Source organism: Electrophorus electricus, chromosome 21 (assembly GCF_013358815.1).
Source record: "Electrophorus electricus isolate fEleEle1 chromosome 21, fEleEle1.pri, whole genome shotgun sequence".
NCBI lineage: Eukaryota > Metazoa > Chordata > Actinopteri > Gymnotiformes > Gymnotidae > Electrophorus > Electrophorus electricus.
The window spans coordinates 6,947,425-6,971,214 of NC_049555.1; the positions used below are offsets into that span (position 1 = coordinate 6,947,425).

The 23,790-nt window shown below is 40.0% G+C and overlaps 1 protein-coding gene across 2 annotated transcripts in view; it reads right to left on the reverse strand.

Annotated features, from left to right (window-relative positions):
- filip1l (filamin A interacting protein 1-like) overlaps positions 1-23,790 on the reverse strand; it is a 59,849-nt gene that overhangs the window by 7,953 nt on the left and 28,106 nt on the right. The gene's annotated exons all lie outside the window — the stretch shown is intronic.

Consider the following 23,790-nt stretch of genomic DNA (forward strand, 5'->3'; position numbering starts at 1 on the left):
ACTATGTTGACTGCAGCTGGTCTGGGTACTCCACAGACACAACAGCAGAGAAAGAATAGCCCTCATAATTATGGTATGCCTTTGTTCCCTCTACACACCCATTTAACACTATCACCACAGGTTTTAAAATGAAAAAAGGTCCCCTTCTTGCAGACTATAAGTACACAGACTTTCCCAAATTCCACCTAAACTGAGGTAGATGAAAATAATGAAAATGTGTCAGTATGGTTCTTGCACTATAAGTTCTACGTGCACTACTGTGTGTCACTGGCACTTTTTTTATGTCAATGGAACAATTTTTAAGAACTTCCACAGAATTGGTACTATATTTAAAATATGACGACATTTGACCAAGTAGCTAAAAACAGGCTGCATATGTACCATTTCTTCGGTGAGTGGAATAGCAGTGGTGGTCCATTTAGATTATCTTAATTTAATGTAAGCTAATTTATTGCATGCATTATCATGTTGTGACTCCATTAAACATTTGAGGTACACCATTAAGAGAGGCAAACGTGGAAAATCAACAGTGCGTGAGAGTGTAATGTTGTTAACTACTTACAAAAACAAAATACCTTTCCATTTACTCAGTTCTCTGCATTTGTATTTGCATCTCTGATTACTTGTGAGATGTTGTGTTTAAATACCCATTTGCAGAAATCACATTTTATCAGTCCTACTCTAACATAATTTATTTTGTTTTTCAGAAAATACCTAAATACAACCACTGTTAGCAAAGTCGGAGGTTAAGAGAACTCATTTATGTGGCTGTGCAAGATAGTAATAGTATTTCCTTTAAACTACAAATTCCCTGAGGAGGACAGCCATACAGTGAAAGGAACAAGGTACTAGAGATAGACGAAGTTCAGGTGCCTGTGGCAAGGTTTTCACCAAATGGAAAGTCAGGATAAGAGCCTAGTTAGTGGTACCACTAGATTTTAGGAAATCTACTGTGCTGTACTGATAATATCACAAATTATATATAAAAATAGTTATGCTATTGCCACCAGTCATTGATATTGCCTTGCATCTTAGTTAGTGAGACTGGTGAAGTAAATATTTTTGCCACCTGTTGTAATGATGACTTTGCCATGCATATCACAGCATTTCAAGGTTATAGGCACAGTTAAAAAAAAAAAAACACACACACACACAAACACACACACACACACACACACAATTCAAGTCAATATGCATCAATACCTTCTCACCCTTGATGGACAATGATAATCTCAAAAAAGGGAGACATGAAGCAAGGGCCATGTTTTGCTGAGAGTAAGGAATTATGGGACCTCTGTGTCCTAAGTACTTGAAGTGGGTGTAGGTCTGGAGAGGTTGAAACTAATCCTTCCCCAATCCCCACCCCAAGGAAAAAGGCTCCTGTTTGACCTCACTGGCCTGATCTCATCGGTATGTGAAGAGAACACTGTGCAAGCCCAGAGCCAGCAGAGGAAGTCATCAGGCTTCAATTACAGAGGGGCTTTTCCTTGACTTTAACAAGTGATTCTAAAGTCCTACTGCACGCGACTTCTGCTTAATCTCAGACTGATCACTTTGGCCTGCACTGATCGTACTGGACATGCAGCCTGTGTTTCAGGGAAATGGGCAAAATGCTTCTGATGACAGTGATCTAGTATAAAGTTAGGGTTAGGGTTAGACTTGAATAATGCTTTAAAAGCCTAAAAATCCTTGAACTTATACTTCATCTTTTTACTTCATCTCATGCAATGGTCTTCATGAAAATAGAGAGAAAAAAACATCTGAAATCTCCGTTAAAAAACAAGCAACACTACATATTTATAGACATCAAACATGGTTAGTTTTTCTTCCCTTTTTTATGAGTACAAGTTTCCTATGAGTGTTAGTCAGGAAACAAGTATAACATTGGATGACAAAAAAACAGATACTAGCAGCTGGTCACTGACTGGACAGTGTTTGTGTTTTGTGTCCAGCAGGGGGAAGTCTGGCAGAAGTCTGAACAGCTTCCAAAACACATTAACACCTCAACAAATTTAACTGTGCCTGCAGCACATTAACATATTAGACTTAACCAGTAACTATTTTTATATGATCTCAGAATAAATTAGTCAGTAAGTTTAAATAATGTACACTTTTACAAAGAGGAAAACTGCTGAGTAGAATGCACTGTAACTGATTATAAGATAATTTTAGCAAGCCAGTAGCAAATTATATCAGTGGTGTATATCTTTGTTTTTGCAAAGTAGGCAACTAACTAGGACTAATTTAGAAGGCCCATGATACTACTTATGCAGGAGTGTATGCATCGCAGACTCTGCGAGGCTCCGAAAGCAGGTTTAGAGGCTATGTTTGGATCAGTCAAAGAATATTTGCATGCTAATATTATTTAAAAAAAAATGTTTTACCAGTAACTAAATCAATCATAAAAGCGTCAACATACCTGCATGACCATCATTTTTTTTTTTGTGAACATTAAAACGCAGTATGAACCATAAGAACCATAAGACTAGCAATTTGATATTCGGTAGAGTACATTACAACTCATAATGGATATAATTGTTATGCATAAAACCTGCATTTGCACACATAACCATAAAGGCAATAAAAACAAAAAGAACAAACTTTATTGCCTTTCATCCACGACCAGCCCTAAGAGCCAAATATGGGTATGGAAATAGTACACAGGCCTAAACTACTTCAAAATAACTATTAGTTCTGATTTGAACATGTAATTTTAACATCTGATACACATACTTGAACAGATTGACAAGCTATCAATCCTTCATAGAGCTCTGTTCAGTTTTAGTCAGTCAAATCATTTTTTGTTTAGTTGTGTTTCATGTACCCCTTAATATTTAAATATCTTTAGGGGAAAAATGCGAACTGATTTTAATTTGAATTATAAATTGAAAAATATAAATTGGAAAATATAATACAACATTTTTGTAATTAACTAAACATATTCAAAGCATGAATCTTATGTTTAACTTTTCTAATACTTTGCAAAATGTAAGTGTGTGTGTGTGTGTGTGTGTGTGTTTGCACGCATGAGTTCCTACCTGAAGTGTAGAGCAGCGTAGCGTCAGTGTGTAAGGCTGGCGCTAAGACGCAGAACTCACGTCTGTGATGTGAGCATTCCAGCAGGGAAAGCGAACAGTGAGAGATGGCCCCACTGCATGCTCACTGCCTATGGAGCATTACATCATCAGCCTACCCTTATATGGAACATTATGTTGGACAGCCTCTCACAGGGGTGTGTACTCATGTGAAAGACACAGCCTGAGTGTGTGGGTATGTGTGTGTAAGAAAACAGAAGGAGCGGAAAAGAGAGAGAAAAGGAGAAATATTTCTGCTGAGACAGAGAGACAAAGAATGCGTGCGTGCGTGCGTGCGTGCGTGCGTGTCCGTGTGAGAAGAAAGGCATCTGAATTAAGTTTCATTTTGGTACCGAAAACCATGAATTCAGCCAAAATGGGGAGAACGTTTTACCATTCTTTAACATTGCACTGTAATTTTTTAATGTGTGTGTGTGTGTGTGTGTGTGTGTGTGTGTGTGTGTGTGTGTGTGTGTGTGTGTGTGCGCTTGTAATAGGGTCTAAAAACATCCACAACAGAACTTTCATATTGGACTGCATTCCACAATCCACAAGCCTTACCTATCTCAAATTACCTTCTTAAAGTTGTGTCCTAACTTTGAGATTAATTTAAAAAAACAAAAAACAAACAAACAAAAAAAACATTGTACGTATTTAAAATATTTAAGCATAGCACAAGAATGGAGACAACTGAGGGAAATGTGATTGTGACAGAAAAAGATAGCAATACTGGACATCAGTGGCAGGACATTCACAGCAGAAGGATGCAGTGGGGTGTTTATAGATCATTGTTACCATGGATTTGGGACAAAACAAAACAGTGGGTCAGTAGTACCGCATCAGTCCAAATAACAGAAGTACTTAGTCATTCCTGTTAACAGGAAATGAGAGGATTGCGAAGGACACTTCCTCTCTGCAAGTGGCCTTAATCGGACACACAAACATTAGGGTTTAATAAGACACACAAACATTATGGTCTTGTTACTGTGACAAAAAATAAATCTTTGCCGAAAATGGCTACACATGATGTTAATAACATAAATGGTCCAAAGTGTCCAAATCAAAGTTCATTGAGTTATAATAACCTATAGCGTTATCTGACATGCTAAAAAACTGGATCACATTTGATTGTCACAATATTATGGAATACTTTTGGAGAAATGATTTATCTGAAATTATGTGAGCACAGTATTAGTGATTGGCTTGTCTGCACTGGCTTGGCTTTATTAAAATATGTGGTTGGTAGTAAAATGTTAGAGACTGAATTTGGTCTGTACAAGCATTTTGTATATATATTTTCCAAAGATGTATCACCCTATAACATATAATCATGCTAGTAGTCTACAAGGGCACTAGTCCACACACCAAGAATCATGAATATACTTAGTGTACAGCAAAGCAGTTGTCTGCTTTAACATTACTCCACCATCCATATGCTCTGTGTCAAACTAAATGACTTATTGTGAGAGACAAACATGAGGAGGAATGATGAAATTGGTTTGGAATGAAACACACACCTCTGTGTGTGCACACACACTCAGACAGAGTAAAGTAAGTGTGTGTGATGGGGTGAGCGTGAGTATGAGTGTATATGAGTTGAGAGCAGCAGTAGGGTGATGGGCACATATGGAAGTGATCCATGAGACAGGCTCTGCTCTCCTTCACTGTTTTGAACGTTTTTGGAGTAGCGTAAACAGGCCGTCTGCTCCAGCTAGCACAAAGAGGAGAGGCGCCAGCCTTGAGCAATGCCCGGAATGTGTGTTACAGTCTCATCTTCAGCAGAAACAAAGCAGATTCCTTAATATAGAATCACAATTAGCCTCACATTTCCAATTCCAAACCCATCCAGAGTGTGGGACACAGATGTTTTTAGCTTCTCTGTCTAACTCTCAGTGTTTCAGCATCACACATTCATTCCTGCAAAATGACACAAGCACCTCATGTGGCCAGACACAGTTAAAAGACAAATTTTGCGTAAAGCAAGATGGTGAGGAGATCTTCAGGCATTGAGGAGAAATCCTGGTAATCAGGTTAGAAGAAGACTGAGGTCTCTGAGAGAAGCAGAATGCTTTGCTTGCCAGCTGTTTTAAACCCCTTTAAGTCTGTTGATGTTCTTATGTCCTGATGTTGGTGTTTTTTAGCTTTATTCAAGGAACACATGCATGGGGTATGGGTTGATGTACTTCAAGAATGAATAATCTTAAATGTTCTTTGTTTGAGTGTGTGCTTAAGTAGATTCAGATAGCGGATCTTATGTGCGTTTATGGATCTGTGTGTGTGTGTGTGTGTGTGTGTGTGTGTGTGTGTGTGTGTGTGTGTGTGTGTGTGTGTGTGTGTGTGTGTGTGTGAAAGACAGAGAGCATGCAGAGCAGACAAAGCTGCATGTTTGTACAACTCTTTGTGCCTAGGGCCTGATTACCTGACAGCGATGATGTCATTGCTCTGTAATCAAACCCATATGGCTCCCCACTCTCTCAAATGATCTCCCTTGACCAAATGATCTCACTGTTCAAGACACAGCATGTGTGTATGTGTGTGGCTTTGTGTATACACACATACACACTGATTGAAAGGACAGATGAGATCAGAACTGAACAAGTTTAACCAGAGCAAGGTGTGTTTGTGTTCTTAGACAGAGCCTATGGCTTTGGGCTTTGTTCTGAGGAGTTCATCTTTGCATAGCCTCTGCACATGCAGGTCAATAGAGGTCCAAGTACCACACAAACAACATGCCATTATGTGCACCACTCTACTAAGGTGAAGGAAAACATGCATTAATGAAAACCAATACAGAAAATACAGAAGGTAAATTTAATGCAACTTTTTTTGGTGTGTTTAAGGAGCATTTTCTGCTCTGTTTTATCAGTGAGGAAATGTATTAAATACTGACATACTGGTCATAAAATGCTGTTATATATACATTATGGCCAATGAAATACTGGTCATAATGTGATCCCACTGTGGGAGGGGCTTAAATTAATACTTCATTCCAACATCCTTAAGATGTGAACAATGAAAGAAAACTATTGAGACCAAGTTGTCATTTTGAGTCATTTTGTCAAATACTAACTGAGCCCCTGTTAGAATATATACCCAACTAATAACATTAGTACAGTGAACCTTGGCTGACAGAAACTTGGCTAATATCCATTGGCTGACAGTTGGAAGGTACTTTCCAAATGACACAATGAGTGTTGGGACAAGGCTGGAGCTGTTCCTGATCTAGTTTTAACTGCTGTTCTATGGGCAAAGCTTGTGTTGAAAATGCACCTATTTGTTCTTTATTTACTTTGGTATTTATTTGTATCTGTTTTTATCAGATATTTTAAAATAGGAAATACTGTATTTACACTCACACTGTTACTGTCTTAACGTTCTCTACATAATAAGAAAACATGCCTTCACACACATTTACCTACACACAGCATTACATGTAAAAGCATACAAACAAAAATACAGAGAAAGACACAGGGCATATGAACATGTAAAAACAAAATGAACTCCAGAAAAAAAATTGAGCTCTTTATTCACAAACTCTCTCTTTCTCTGTCTTGCAGTTTTGGGAGACATGGCCTTTCTCCTCAGGGTGGTAGCAGGTATGCCTCCCATTCCTCCCAGGAATTGGCTATCTTGTGGCCTTGTGGGCAATAAAAGAATGACATCATCTCCTTGTGTTTTCTAGCTGATGAACTCCTGTGTCTTTATTAGGTTGTCATTTTTTATTTCCCTCCCATTTTGTTTTTCACTCACACACACACACACACACACACACACACACACACACACACACACACACACACACACACACACACACACACACACAAGGCATGTAGTTGTGTCCTCTGTTTGTTTGTTCTGAAAACATTTTCTCAGCTGTAAAACAGACCATGTTCTTAGCTTAGCATTGTATGTAATAGTGCAGGAATGAATAATCTTAAATGTGCTTTGTTTGAGCAGATGCTTAAGTGGGTTCAGAAAGCTGATCTGACATAGGTATATATTTACAGATCACAGCTCCTCTAAACCTACAACTCCTTATCAGGTTGTTCTGACAAAAAGAGTGTCTGTAAAAAGTGTCCAGGTCTGTATAAAATGTGTCTATGTACTGTGTCCTTACGGGTAGCAAAGCTACTGCTCTGACAGTAGGCATTGCAGTTTAAGTGAGTTAAACTGTGAGCTGAGGCTATAATAAACTGCTCTAATACCACTAAACTACCTTTCCTCTACCTATTCTTTTTTACAAACACTGGCAATCTTGCTCTTATGTCTGTGCTGCAGAGCCAGACAGTATATAATTTAGAGCCTAAATAACAGCCACCTCCCTGTAAAGCCGAGTACAGAGAGGGCTGGAATAAGTACAGCATGGTGAGAGATGCTGATTGCCCAGTTACAGCTGGGAAATACAAAGCAGCTAAGCATCAAAGCAGCTTCGATCCTGGGAAATTATCCCAAAGGTGTTCATCCGGTTTAACATATATAATGATTCAGTACTGATCTTTGTGATTCAGTGAGTCAATACTGATGAATACTGACAGTCTGCTAAATTCCATAAATTTAAAAATGTAAATGTGATGGTGACCATGATAATGTAGTTGAGACCAGCCTGTATTAATTGTCTTGCTCTTTCTTGCCTTCAGGTGAACTTGGTACTGATGTAACCTCAAAAGTTGGGGATTTCTTCCAGAGACCAGCCAAGACCATTCGTCTTTTCCATGTGAAAAATACATGTGGGAATATTGTGGAATTGAATGATTAGCTTGTTGTGGTATGTGATAAAAATAATTTCTCAGCATAGCAAGTTTAAGATAAAGCTTTTCACCAGAATATATGTTATGAGATTACTGAATGATGAGAGCCAATAAATGTTTTTGTTTTTCATGTTTTTCATGTTAGTTTTATGTTTGATACACTATTTCTTAGCAGTGAACACTCAAACTGACAAATGTCATGTAACAGCTTAGTGTTTCAAGCCATGTTGAATTTATGATTGTAACTTGAATTCATATTTGAGGTTTTAAACTCACATTTCTCATCTTACTCCTGACCCAGACTTGGTCAAACAGCCCCTGTTTCATATCACTCAATGTCAGTGTTGACTCAGACCTGATTAGTTAAGGTCTTTGTGATGACTGGGTCTCCAACACAACCCTACTGATCATGACAATGATGATGTTTTGTGGGTGGGTGCTTCCAGTTCTGTTCTTTGGCAGCTAAATAATTACTCCTCACAGTAGAACAAGATTTTCACTTTGATGGCAATGGATTCTTCAGGGGAGCATATCTTAGATGTTTTCTTAAGGAATTTGATATTTCAAAGTGGCTTAAGGGAAAAAAAACAAACCACACACTATTACAATCCTGCATGGAGCAATGAATAGCAGGAGAACCAAAGGAAACCACAGGAATGATCTGACCCTGGCCTGAGAAGAGCTCCCTGGTTGGAAATAGACAGAGCAAGCATTGCTTTTACCGTGAGAAGCAGTATAGGCTCGGTAAAGAGCCTATATTGTGTGGTCTTGTTCATATAAAGGCCTTGTTAACAGCACTGGGCCAGGTCACTGCAAAGTAAAGTATGTAGAACAGGAGTCATGTAGTGTGAAGGACTTTGCAGAAGGTTGAGTTCAAAGATTTTATAAAGTTCAGACTACCGTCTACATGGGAGTATTTCTAATGACCCTAATATTTAATAACAGCATAATGGTACTACCAAAACCTGCTCATTTGTTCTCTATCCCCTCAGATGGTTCCAGCTGTCAGATGCATATTCTGAATTAAGATTGGTCCAATTGATGCTCTACACACTCTAACCCACTTACACCAGTATTTGGAACCTGTGTTTGTCTTAAACAGCTAGCTATGCTAAGCAGTGTTTAATGCCATCTTTAGCATTTTTAGTGAAAAATATGATACACTGACGTGAAGTGAGAAACAGAGCTGATGTCACTGAATTACTCTCATCTTTACCAAGAACTTTTACACAAACACAGTCAAACCAACCAGAAGCTTAGTGAGCGCAATTAGCATAGCTGGAGTGCTTAAAATGAGCCTCCTGCTTACATAACCTCCTTTTAATGATAGTTAACTCACATCCTGGGATCTAATTGTGTTTAGAAATACTCTCCATGTAGGAATGGGCTGCTCTGAGCGCTTTTATTCACGAGTGAGCGATTCCTGTATGATCTGTAAACACACGGCAGTGGCCCCGCACAGCGGATGCTGCCTCCTAATCCACTCATTTCTCATTGCCTGTGATTACTGGAAAACTCTGCAGGCAAAGGTCCCTCTATGAAGAGCCAATACATCCCCCGAGACTTTAGCATCATTGCTGAGGAATTTCCAAACAGCCTACAGAAACGGGACACTCACTCCTCTCTTGAAATTGTCCTCAATTTCAAACTGCAGAGAGATGGATGACTCACATACAAGGCTTTACAGGATGTAGATGAAACACTGTATTTACCTGCAGGTTGATAGGAGGTAAATACAAAGGGTTAAAAAAATCATTCATGACTATTTTAGATTTGGCCTGAAAAAAAAAGATAAGAAGTCATGATGTTCCAAAACTGTGATGAAGGAAATGGTTTAATAAAAGATTCTACGGTGGATGTTTATTTTAGTAGTGACCGAACGAATAGACTGTTGGCACAAAGCCACATGAGAGAATGATTTAAATTGAAAACACTTTGAATTATCTTGGGGAACACACATGCACAAACACACCCGTGGAGAGAAAGAGAGAGAGAGTGGTGAAGAAGGAGAGAGGGAAGAGTGATAATTCGGAGTGGAATGATGCCTTTTCTTGAGGAACCACAAAGTAGCCTGATAATGAGCTGAGAGAAACAGAGGCTTACACACAGAAAGCGGGGAGAGTTACATTCCTCCAAACATGACCCCACCTCTGTCCACACCAAGTCAATGTCATTTACATTCTTGCGTCAACATGACTGCATGCCTTTCCCTGGGTTGTGTGTGTGTGCGTGCGTAGTGGAGGGGTATGTTTGCTTTTATGCATGTATCTCAGTGCCTATTTTATCTTCCTGCTACCCTCTGTATATATCTGTCTCTTTCTGTCACATTCTTTTTTTTAATACCATACATCTTCTGGGTTCACACAGCAGGGATTTCAGTGATGTCGTCATCTAAGCTGATAGTGTTCTCACCTTAATGAGGAAAGAAAACAGATGGTTTGGATCTGCCATGGAGGAGAAGAAGAGGTTGAGGACTAAGGGTAGGAGTGGAGTTTTAAAGGAGGGTTGAATACCTAAAAAACAGCAACAGGACCATTGGTTGAAGTTCCAAAAAGTATGGCCTTGTACGAAAGACTATTTATACACAGGGTATACATACCCTATACCCCAACCCTAGCTACCAGTGTAATTGCCATGCTTGTTAAGTCAAAAAGTTGTACTGCATGCAAAAAGACTTTTCTGCTAGATGTGATGCAAAAGCCAAAAATTCTACCTAACTAATTTAATAAAGTAAATGTATCTTAAGTACTAGAAATGTATAATATCAAAATAACTTTCTTATTGAATACAATTTGTTAGATGTACCTCTTTACATAGAAATACATTTGCTTAGAAATCTGTTTTCAGAATAATCAAGATAGCTAGGTTTGGAGCTGCCTGCATAATTTGGTGTGCCTACAGATTAAAGCTGCAGAATACTACTAATACTTTTCCAGGATGATTTTTTTCCCAGATAATTAATATTATGCTATTAGAGTGCTATTTGGCACTCAGCAAATTAGCTGATGCTTAGCTACCTTAAAATAGAGTTATGAAATAATTGAAGTTTGGGAGAAAGACAACACCTGAAACTCCACCCTTAATTCTGTATAGTTATATTCCCAAACTTCCCTATTTTCTCTGTGAAGAACCTCACATTGATTACATGTCTCCAGTCTCGCAGTTTCCTCACCTGATCTCTCTGTTTCAATTTTCATTACCTCAAAGGATCTAGAAATCATTGCATCTGATTACAACTTCTTTCCTGGTAGCTTGTGTCCTGTATCTTAGGGTTAGTGTTAACACTGCAGCCTACATCTTTGGCTTCATTTTGTTCCACTCCTTGCCTCCGGTTGGTTGTCACCATCCCCGCCACTCCCCACTGATCTTCCCATACCTGGTTCAATTCCTGATTATGACTGTTCTCACACTAAGCATGATAGGCAAGGCTGCAGTAAGGCTAATGCTGCCTCTCTTCTGGTTCCATCCTCTTCAAAATCTCAAATGAGGTTGCTGAGGCTTTCATGACTAGCCCCTTCACCTCAATCAACCCCAGTGGCTTGGCTTCTCACGAGTACTGCAGCATGAATTGGCATCATCAACTTTTCTGATGGCTCCTCTGAGGCTTCCATAACCAGCTTTGTGCCAAGTTCCAACTTCTATCTCTGCTGTGCAACCACTGATCATACCATCTTTCTTATTAAGTTTGCAAGGCATGGGGCAAAACCTCATGTTCAGCTGTAAGAGTCCTAAGATGTTGGACATCCTGGCTCAGGCCCTTTCTTGGATCCTCCTGAACATCTAACATCTACCTTTTGAGATCATGGGTCCTGCAACTTGCCTCAAGTTCCTTAGCATGGTCTCCTTCCAAGTTTCTCTCCAAAGTGGAGACTCAACTGACTTCTCCTCACAATTTTGTGGTGGTGCCCCACCAAACTCAAGCTCCTCTCCCTCCTTGGTCACCTCAACTATTCCATTTACATTGTCCCCCAGGGATGATCCTTCATCTCTCCACTCCTCACCATTGCTTCCTCCCTGCATGATTCCATCTCCCTGGATGATGCCTGTCTCATAGAGATATGGTTTTGGCACCTCCTTCTTCAGTGGTGGAATGCAATCTCCTTCTTCTACCAGGATGCCATCTCTAACTGTTTACCAATGCTGCCTTGTCTTGTGGCTTTTGCGGCATCTACCAAAGCCACTGGTTTGCCTTCCCTCAGCCTGATGAATCCATTGTCTTGGCAAAGGGATGTGTTGACTCTTCTGCTTTGTCTGAGCTTTACCCCAGTGTTGTTGCTGTTCTTTTTTTAGTGGCATAAATGGCCAAGTCAATCCATCCTTATTCATTCTGACAACACATCCACTGCCAGTTCCATCAACAAAGGACACTTCAAATGCCTTATCCTCAATCAATCCCTACGCTGCCTCACATGCCACTCATTTAAACATGATCCTTAAATAAGGACACATACTCAGTATCTTAACAGCAGATTCTCTCTCTTTCATTTCCAATTTCAGAAATTCAGAGCTGTGGCACTGCACGCAGACCCTCAATCAACCCAAGTCCTCCATTTTCAGAGCTTCTGCGCAACCTACACTTCATATACCTTATTCAATAGGCTCATTTTAAATTAAACAAGTTATATAATATTTCGTTCCCTTCAGACAGCATCTCATCATCTGCCTTTCTCACATATGCCAACTTTGTACATTCCATCTGTTCATCCAACTTTAAAATCTACCTAGCCAGCATTAACTTCTTCACCAAACTCATCAGTGTTTCCAGCAAAACAAGCCAAAGTTACCTCTCCACCTACCTGCGACAGCAGACTTTCTAATGCACTGCATCCATGTTCTGCAGTCAGGTCACTTCTCACCAGAATCCTCAACCCCTTGTGAAGTCCTCTTTCTCCTCACCTTCTTTGATTTATTTCATTGCTCAGAATTCTCCTCCAGTATAAATATATTTGACCCAACCCACAAACCTGGCTTCTCAGACATCAATAACCATGACACATTCAATTTTATCATCAAGTACAGCAAAACCAATCAACTAGGCAAGACCATTACTCGTGTTCTGATTTATTTCCCCTCTCAGTCCGTACTAAACTCTGGTACACCATATCTAATTCAGAACTGTTCAAAATGCCCAGCCATCTGATCCTCACTTCATATCTGAAAATAACTCCATCACCCAACACTGGTTTCACCATCACCTTCATCGAGTCCTCTCCCTGAGTGGTTACCCACCTGATCAGTTGTCCAGACACTCTTAAAGAATCGGCACACAGTCCTTTACATCCAGGCAAGGCATTCCAGATCATCTCATCCAACTCCTCAGATGCTGGTCATCTCAAGTATGCTAGTTACATTAGGTCCCAGATGAATGAAAAAGACACTAGCAGATGTCTCTAGCATAACCTGTGGCCTTTGTGGCTGGCTTCTACCACATATGGAGGCTGCCCAGAACTCTAGTCCAAAAGTTCATTCAAGTTCTCCATCCCCATCCCACAAAATCCCTCATAATCACTTCTATTCCATTCCCTATAGAAGCCATGGTCTGTACTCGCAAAATGGTAGTTCTTGATAGTTTCATGTCAACTCCAGCACAAAATGAACGTGAATTTATCAAACATATATTAAATACCTTAATTCTCACAAATATTATATTTTCATACATGCAGAGTTTAATGTTAATTACTTGCGATGCCATTCATAATTGATTCCCATTGCCACCAATCTCATACTATTCAAGAGAGCTACAGTCATATAAATAACCTGTATTTGGATAAATCTTGGAAGTAGGAATCTGGTAGAATGATGTTCTAGCTCAGTGCCAAATAATCTACCAAAAGAGATGTAGTCATATGTGGCTATTTTGGATCACAAAAAAACCTTACAAATATAATATGATGCAATGTATAGTTCTCTAAACATGAAAGCATTTTGTAATCGATTATAAAATACATGATTTATACAATGAGATCATGCTGATCTTAAAATAAATGAAAATAGCCTTAAATTAAAGGTCTTCCCTTCTTACAGTCTTTTATCATTTAGTTTGATTCTTTTCTCAGTCTCAGGTGACTTTCTCACTGTCTTTGTGGAATCTAATGAACAAAACCTATTATTTAACTTCAGCTCAACCCCGCTTCACTTAAAGCAACATCTCCCTGTAAATAAATTGATAAACAGCTTAATGTATGAACTTTGACCAGAGCTACTTTATGAGTAAATTCAGCTTTAAAAGACAGAAAGATAGAGTAGGATTCTGATTCCCTTTCTCTGTCTTATGATTATTGTGGAACGACTGGCTTAGACTCCAGCCAAGAAGAGACAATATCTTATTTTGGGCATATGCAGCTGATTCTGTAGAATCTTTTCCTTGTACTTCTGGGTTACAGCCTGGGTTACAATCTAGCCTACTGGCTAGTACACAATCCAGTATACTGGCTAATATACAGTCTAGTATACTGAAAGTAAACAAGAAGCTTCATGTCTCTTTGTCCTCTAGAATTGAGTTTGTTGGGGTGTTTTGTCAAACGTATTCAAGGGATTAAGTCTGTGTGACAAGACTGCACTTGTCTGTCCATTAAGATTGCTACTTTTCTCTGCACATATGTTTGGAAATACAGTGTGAATTATAGAACCACATATACAGCACATCCTGTAGGTCTTTAGAGTTCCCTGAAGATTTACATTTGTATCTGGAGGAAATTCAAATGTGTAGCACTGCAACTGTTTTTAAAAAGTAAGAACATACTGGTGATCTCAGCAATAGCAAGACCAGATAATACTGTCATAAAGTAACAGATCAAGCACATTATCCAGGATGTAGCTATCCAGGATACAGCTGGTCAATGAAACCAACAATTACCACAAACATTTATAGAGGCTTTAAAAACCAAAAAATAGAATGTTATTTTCAAACCAACCCAGTCACCCAAACTTAATATCACTTAGCATACTGTTTACAAACTGAAGACAAGACTGAAGGTAAAAAAGCAGGACCTACACAAGTAGGAAATAAAAATGGTTGCTACAGGCAGAGGAAGACATCAAGCCTCTCAGATCAAATATTATATTCTGTGGTTAGCATAATCATGAGCAAAATCCACTGGAAAAAAAAATGTGTCTTGATTCAGTTACAGTCTGGCCTATAATTTACTATTGTAGATTTTATAATTCAACTTTATTTATATCTGCACGTATACAGAGAGAAAGCAACTTATAAAGGCAGTACAGAAACCAATAATTGTAATATATCATTTTAGTCATAAATCATATCTGTTCATTACATTGTGGGTATACCTGAAATGACAGTATTAAGTTCAGCAATTATCAGCCAAATATATGTTCTAAAATGCAAGTGTGCCTGTTTTATGAAGGTTGGAGACCCACATTGAAATCCCAGGATGCAGAGAGACATTGAGCCCTGCTTGAAGGGCTGCTTCTCTTTGGACTTGTTTAGGCCAATTTCTCTCAGTGTGTTTCCATATGACAAAGTGAATTAATTAAAATTAATTTTAGGCTTGAGCCAGGAACAATAAATGTTATGGTACGTACAAACATTGTAACACAAAAGTATACATTCAAGGAAATGTAATGTAAAAAAATTCTGCGCCATCTATTTCTATGATGCTCAAAATGTCATTAGTGAACACCACAGTTTTAGTGTTTTCTTAACATTTATGGCCCATTATGAAGTTTGATTATAAGGATATCACCAATGATATGCATAAGCTACCAGGGGGCTGTTGGTCAAAATTTCATGCAAGCACAAGTAAGGTGTGAAAGGAGACACAACAAGGGAAAATATTTCTGCCTAGATCAATGCCTTTACTATCTAAACGTGTAGTAATATTAGTACTAATAATAATACTACAGCAAAACTTCACAGAAAGATGCACCAAAGTCATACAGAATCCTGGCAACGCATTAGAAGACATTCATGCGCACGCACAAACACACACGTATACACACACACACACACACACACACACACACAGGCAGAGAGAGAGAGAGAGAGAGAGAGAAGCATACACAAACACAGAGAAGACACAAACACACATACATGGAGTACACACACACACAAACACACACACACAATGTACTGGTCTGGGCCTGTGTGCTGGTCTCAGTCTGTGGGCTGGTATGTGGCTGGTCTGGGCCTGTGTGCTGGTCTCAGTCTGTGGGCTGGTATGTGGCTGGTCTGGGCCTGTGTGCAGGTCTCAGTCTGTGAGCTGGTCTGGGCCTGTGTGCTGGTCTCAGTCTGTGGGCTGGTATGTGGCTGGTCTGGGCCTGTTTGCTGGTCTCAGTCTGTGAGCTGGTCTGGGCCTGTGTGCTGGTCTCAGTCTGTGGGCTGGTATGTGGCTGGTCTGGGCCTGTTTGCTGGTCTCAGTCTGTGAGCTGGTCTGGGCCTGTGTGCTGGTCTCAGTCTGTGGGCTGGTATGTGGCTGATCTGGGCCTGCATGCTGGTCTCAGTCTGTGGGCTGCTATATGGCTGGTCTGGGCCTGTGTGCTGTCTCAGTCTGTGGGTTGGTCTAGACCTGTGTGCTGGTCTCTATCTTCAGGCTGTTTTGGGTCTGTGGGTAGTACAGAGGCAGCAATTTTCTACCTCTCCCTAATTCCTTCTTGGTCCCTCATTCTTATGGAAGCCATTCTTGCACTTCTCTCATGCTCTTAATTATGAGTGTGGTTAGCTAAGCAGAATTTGGTCAGCCTTCTTGGTCCTGTTCTAAAAACTAGCATTCCATTATTTTTGCCTTTAACCACATATGAACAGTGAGATGCTGAACATTGACACTTTGAAAATACTTCACGTCAAGCTTTACACAAATGTAAGATCCTATGTAAGCAAAAATAAAGACAGACAACAATAACACTCAGTCAATACTGATTAAAATTTTTCTAACCTGACACATGACTGAAACTTGTGACTGGATGGTATTTCTGAGACACCATCTGCACAAAATCTTCTGGCTGCCACTTGGCCAACTTCTCTTTAATCTCACGACAAGTTTTTTAAAATGATCTTCTTATAAACATGCACACACACACACAAAAGCAGTCCTGAAAAGTAGTAATAGACTGCTACATTCTCTGGAATATATGTAATTGTATTACAACATGTGATGACAGGGTCTAGGGTCTAATCATCTTACTTCTAAAGCGCTATTGATGCTGTTCTCTGACAGCTGTATATAACCCAAAAAGCACAGAGCCATAAACATGACTTCGGTATGGATTTAACATTAAAGGAACAATAAGTCATTTTCCTAGTAATTCTTCATGTTACGAAACAGCCATTATACTGACACCTAGTGACTGGGATATTTCAGAGATTCTGTATAAAATCTTTTTTAGGCCTCTGTGTGAGACTCACTCTATGGAGCATAAACTAGTTCATTTGAGGACTACACAGCAATTTGATACTTAATGTGATCTGCACTTAATAGAAAAAAATGCATAATAAATAATCACTTTCTTAAATATTGCTAACTACTTTTTGGTGGTAAAAGTGACTTATTGCTCCTTTAATGCCAATTTTTGCCTTTTCTGATACATAAGTGCCATTAGTTACACCAAAAACAGACAAAATTCTGTATCATGAAATGTAATTTAAAAAAAGTAAATTTAAGCACTGTCAAGATATACTACATAAATATGCAAAAGAAATGAATCACTTATGTTTAGTGCGGTTAATGCCATGTGAATCAGACTTTCCTCTTAACTTATTAATGATGAATGAGCCTCTTATGTAAGAGATATTGAATTACACACAGCGTTTTATGCTAGTTAACATGATTTTAGAGCACACTGGCCAAAAAAAACTGATCATGGTCATGGTTTTATCACTGAGTCTGTAAGCGGATATTTTTGTTTTGGCTTCCTGTGGATGAGGAAACAGTACTGTAACACTAGTATTCTTTAAAGACAGAACGATTAGCAGACTCTAATTGGCTCACTATCAGGAACCCATTCACTTTTTCTGACAAACCCCAAAGTCATACCAACACAACAGATAGCAAGAGAGCTCTGTGAGACAGAGAACAGAGAGACAGAAAACAGAGAAAAAGATGAAAAGTTAACAGAGAATATGGCCAGGCTCCATCTTTGGTTAATTCAGCTCACTTAGTTTGATCAATGTTATAAAAGACGCTACTGCATGTTGAATGCACTGCATGTACCACCCACTCACAATCACGTCAGGGCAGTAACTGCTCAGTAATTCTCCTCACAGATTTCATCCACCATTAAAACAGCAGCAGGCATGTCTATTTTTGCCCTAGGATATATTATCAGCTCCAGTTTATTTTTGATCTTCCATGACTTATCATATATAAGGGCCTTGTAAGGCAATGAAAATGGAAACATCACTGACTAGTGCAAAGTTCATATATATATACGCACACATACAAGTGCAAGTGGCTTCTGCAAATAATGAATTTGTGTCTATTGTAACTGTATTTAGTTAAATGTAGAATAATCATTCTGCCAGATCCCCAAGCAGACTACAATACCCAGCATCCCGTTTGCCATCTGCATGGAGGCGAAGTATTCTGACAATTCAAAAGGGGCAGTCAAAATACAACAACAAGGAATTCTAAGAAAAGGTACAGTACACAAAAAGGCAATCCAAAATAACACTTGGTATGCTTCTAGAAAATACTTCAGAATACTTTGCCTCCATGCAGACGACGGATTCAGAGGTCAGCTTCTCAATCAGCACCAGCAGGTGCTTGAGGGTTTCACGCAGACTATGGACACTATCGCTAAGTAACAGGCAGATCAACAAGCACAAATGTCTGAACTCAGTCAGTGTCTCAGAGAAATGGCCTGAATTCCGAGGTTTTGCAGAAGCTTACTTGCCATGATGATGAGCTAAATTTGGACCAACTGATTGCCCTGGCAATCCATCTGGGTAACTACCTTCAGGCATATAAACCACAGAGGTCTTGTATTCCTTGCTCCAACTACCACCATCCCAGTCCTAAATCTGAATTTGAACGAGAAAACACAGTGGAGGCAATGCAATGTGACTCCTCCCGCTTATCTGAAGAGGAGCGATGCTCCTCTTATCTCCTCCCGCTTATCTGAAGAGGAGCATTCCACGAAGGGCTTTGCCTTTACTGTGGAGGTCACCTGGTTAGGGAATGTCATCTCAAACCCACCCGTAATGTGTCACAAACTCTTAGAGGAAGTAAGACTTCCACTCCTCAAGCGCAGGTAATAACCCTGCACAAAGTTAGTATGGTTGCTAAGTCATTTACGTTGACAGTTTATTTTGGATCTCACACTCCATCATCAATTTTCACAGACCTAGTTGATTGCAACTTAATTCATGCCCATCTAGTACAAGACCTGAACATCCCTGTAGAGCCATTATCCAAGACCCTTCGCCTAGCCGCTTTGGACGGATCACCCGTAGGGTCTCAGACCATATTTATCCACACCACACTTGTAAAACTCACCACCAGTTCACTCCACTCTGAACTCATCTCATTTCTTGTCCTACAAGTCTCATCATTCCCAGTCATCCTGGGCCTTCCATGGCTTGAAAAACAATCTCAGTATATCATGGCCCCAGAAGGAGATAAATCAGTGGTCGGCTCATTGTCATAGGAACTGTTTGACTTTACCCACACTTAAGCTCTGCTCCATGACAAGTCCTGCAGAGAGTCCTGCTGATGACCAGCTTTTCGTTCCTCCCCCAGAATATCATGACTTTGTTAGCATATTTAGTAAGAAGAAAGCTACCCTGTTGCCACTGCACTGTTTCTGTAATTGCTCTATCGAACTCCTGGAGGGTGCTACATTACTCAAGACCCACATATTTCCTCTCTCCCAAGAGGAGGAGAGAGCCATGGAACAGCATATAGAAGAGGCACTGAGGCATGGTTTCATTCAGCCATCCACTTCCCCCCTGGCATCAGGCTTTTTCTTTGTAAAGGACGTTTGCCTTCGCCCCTGCATAGATTACTGTATTCTTAACTTGATCTTCAAGAAGTATGCTTACCCACTACTGCTCATCCCCATCACCATGGAACAGCTACACGAGGCCAAAGCCTTCACAAAATTAGACCTCCGTAGCGCTTACAACCTTATATGGATCAAAAAGGGGGATGAGAGGAAGACACTATGAGTACAAGGTGATGTCATATAGTCTCAGTGTTGCACCATCGGTGTTTCAAGCCTTCATTAATGATGTACTTCGAACAGTAATTGGAAGATATGTTATCGCTTATATGGACGACATCCTCATCTACTCACCTGACCTTCAGACACCTGTCCAACATGTTCGATCGGTTTTACAAATTCTCCTGGAGAATGGACTGTATGTGATGGGGGGGAAATGTGAATTCCATACCACTACTATGATGTTCCTGAGGTATGTAGTAAGCCATGGGGGAGTTACAATGGACGATAAAATAATAGAAGCTATCCTTCATTGGACGGTGCCTACTACCGTCAAAAGGCTACGGAGTTTCCTGGGTTTCACAAACTGGTATCAACGTTTCATAAAGAATTTCAGCAGTATAGCAGCCCCCCTCACAGCCCCCCTTAAAGGGTCCTCTATAAAATGTTGTTGGAATCAAGCATCTGAGAGCGCATTTGTCAAATTAAAAGAAACTTTCACCGCGGCTCCCATCCTTAGACACCCAGATCCAACTGTCCCATTTATAGTAGAAGCTGATGCTTCAAACATTGGTATTGGTACCATACTTTTGCAGAGACATAATGGGGACATAAACTCTATCCCATGGCGTACTTTTCCAGAAAACTATCCCCTGCAGAACAAAATTATGGGATAGGAGAACGCTAACTGTTGGCCATTAAATTAGCCTTGTAGGAATGGAGACATTGGCTGGAGGGGACTAACCATCCCTTTTTAGTAATCACGGACAATAGAAATTTAGAGTATATGCGCACGGCGAGACAACTGAATCCAAACCAAGCCCGTTGGTCATTATTTTTTTCCAGGTTTAATTTCAAATTTATGGAACTCGAAATATGAAGGCAGATGTACTATCCCATGTCCATCTAGGGGAGCATGAGGTGACAATAGATGTGAAAGAAACCATTTTACCTACCTGGGTTCACTTGGCATCCATCAGATAGGAGATTGATGAGGAAATAGAACAAGCTACACAAGAAATTATCACCCCAATAGAATAACCAACAGGTAAGCGTTACGTTTCTCCTTCTTACCAGGACCGTTTGTTAGCATGGACTCATTCCTCGCTCGCTACGTGTCATCCAGGAGAGACATGTACATGTCAGCTCCTAGCTCACCAGTATTGGTGGGAGAATATAGCAAGCGACGTCCACCGCTACGTTTCGTCATGTTTCGCCAAGACCCTCCCTGCAGGTAAAATCATGCCACTTCCCATGCTTGAAAGACCTTGGTCTCACATTGCATTAGACTTTGTCACTGATCTTCCCTGTTCCGAGGGGAACACAACCATCCTTACGGTCGTGGATAGGTTTTCTCGAGGGGTGAGGTTCATTGCCTTACTGAGCCTACCCACCGCCTTCCAAACTCCTGAGACATTATTCACACAGGTGTTCAAGATATTTGGCACCCCCGAGGACATAGATAGGGGTCCTCAATTCACATCTCGAGTCTGTTCAGGCTTTCTGGAATGGATAGGCGTAACCATCAGCCTCACGTCTGGTTATTACCCACAATCTAACAGACAATGTAAGCATACTAATCAAGAACTTAAATTCCTTAGGTTTTTCTGCATAAACAGTCCTTCAGATTGGTCCAAGTTCTTACCTTTGGCTGAGATGGCACAGAACTTGCTCACTAGTCCTTCACCTGGTTTAACCCCATTTGAGTGTATTCTAGGCTATCAACCCCCTATGGCTCTATGGACTCCTGTCACTGCTGATATCCTGGCAGTAGACAATTGGATGCAATGCAGTGAGAAGGTATGGGAGGAAACTCATCAACGTATTGAACATGCACTACTATAGTATAAGGAAATGGCTGACAGACACAGGGAGGAGACCTCTACCTACCAACCAGGTGACCATGTTTGGTTAGCCACATGGGATTTCCACAAGCTGGATTCCTGCAGCAAACTGAGCCCTAAGTATATAGGCCCCTTCGAAGTACTCAGATGAGCTAACATATCGGCTGAACCTGCCTGCACACTTTCAGGTCTGAAGGTCCTTCTATACTTCTCTTCTCAAACCTATTATTTCAGGTCCATTAGATGACGTTTCTCTGGATGGGACCCCGCCTCAACCCATAGACTACAACGGAACTCCAGTATACACAGTGTGCTGCATTCTGGATTCTAGGAGGAGGGGTGGCTCAATACAATACCTGGTGGATTGGGAAGGATTCGGCCCTGAGGAGCACAGCTGGGACCCATGCTGTGATGTACTGGATCCCGGTCCGTTCCGATGGAAGGACCTCATACAATTCCTCGTTGTTGTATTTTGCTTGCCCCTTTTGGATTGTCTGCCTGGTTATATTGTGATTGATCTTCTGGTTTCTGACTGGGACTGTTAAACTCTCTACAATTTGGATTATCCCTTTAGCTTCCCCTTTTTGTCGTCACACTGGATTATTGCACAACTCCTGAACAAAAAATAAACTAGCCTGCTGTTTCATATCCGCAAGCATCTGATTTTGCCCGACCCGTTACAAAAAAGAAGCATTGTTCCTTTGTGTAATAACAGCATTCAGACTTCAGACAAACTATTTTCACATTTACAAGAACTATTTTTATATTAGTATTATTAATTTAGCTTATCAAAGGCAGTGACACCAGGACTGCTCATGGTTTCCACATTCCCACTTTTTGACCAGAAAAGGAAAAGATTCTGAGGAGAGGCTTGGTGACGCAACTTCTGCTGAACATGCCTTTGTTTTAAGAAGGGCAGTCTGAGGCCTGAGCATGTCTTCTGTATGTTTAGGGGGAGTTGCCAAATGTACCATAGTTGTGTGATTCACAAGATTCCTGCAGTTTTCTGTGCAGTAAGGCACAATTTTTAGACAGCTGCTCACAGACATTTTTATCATGCCTATGGTTTTAAATCAATGTGATTTTTTAAACACTCCTTTTTTAGACATTCACAAAACACCTTTGTAGCTAGTCTGCCCTTTGAAAGACACACATTACTAAGTAATAAACATGTACTTGTGTAGAAAAGACACTAAACTGATAACATTTCTATAAGACTGAATAACCTGTATAGATTAATTTTCTTCCAATAAAAAAGAAGATCCAGGTGAAATAATCAGGTAAATATGTACCCCTTTATCCCCTTGATCTGCACCCTTTAAAACTAATGGGCACATTCCTCACCCTTTAAAACTCTAGAGCAGATTCTAACCCTTTAAAACTCTAGAGCTGGTTGTACACACTTTAAAACTATGGAACAGATCTTATGCCACATGTTAAAGTAATTGTAACAGTGGAAAAATGTGAAATGTAACACACAAATTATATTATGACTTTACTATGATGGATGAAAAATGTCACTACATTTCTCTGCACTCACTTGATCTCTTAACTGAAAAACCATTAGCAGAGTTTTTTTAACAGTTAAATGTTCAATTTATGTCAGAAGTGAAAGTAATCTGAAAAGCAATCCACACTGCTACATTGCATTTCACAGGGTGTTGCTTTCAAAATGTCAAAACACAAGGAGAGCTAGACTAAATGTTGGTCTTGTCTTATACAGTGATACCGGATGCTTCTCCTGCCCTGGAGTCAACTACCTGATGATAATGAGGCACCTCCCTCTCTGAGGTTTTGCAGAATTGTTTTGCTATTCAGTTTGGCACATTTTCTACATGTCATTATACAAAATAAATATAATTTGTGTTTTGCATTTCACTATTTCCGAACCTCAGTGATTGATTTAAGTTCTGGAACGGAATCTCCTCTTTTGTGAGATCCTACAAGGTACACTGTTTTATGTGAGGTGTTTTGTGTGTGTGTGTGTGTGTGTGTGTGTGTGTGTGT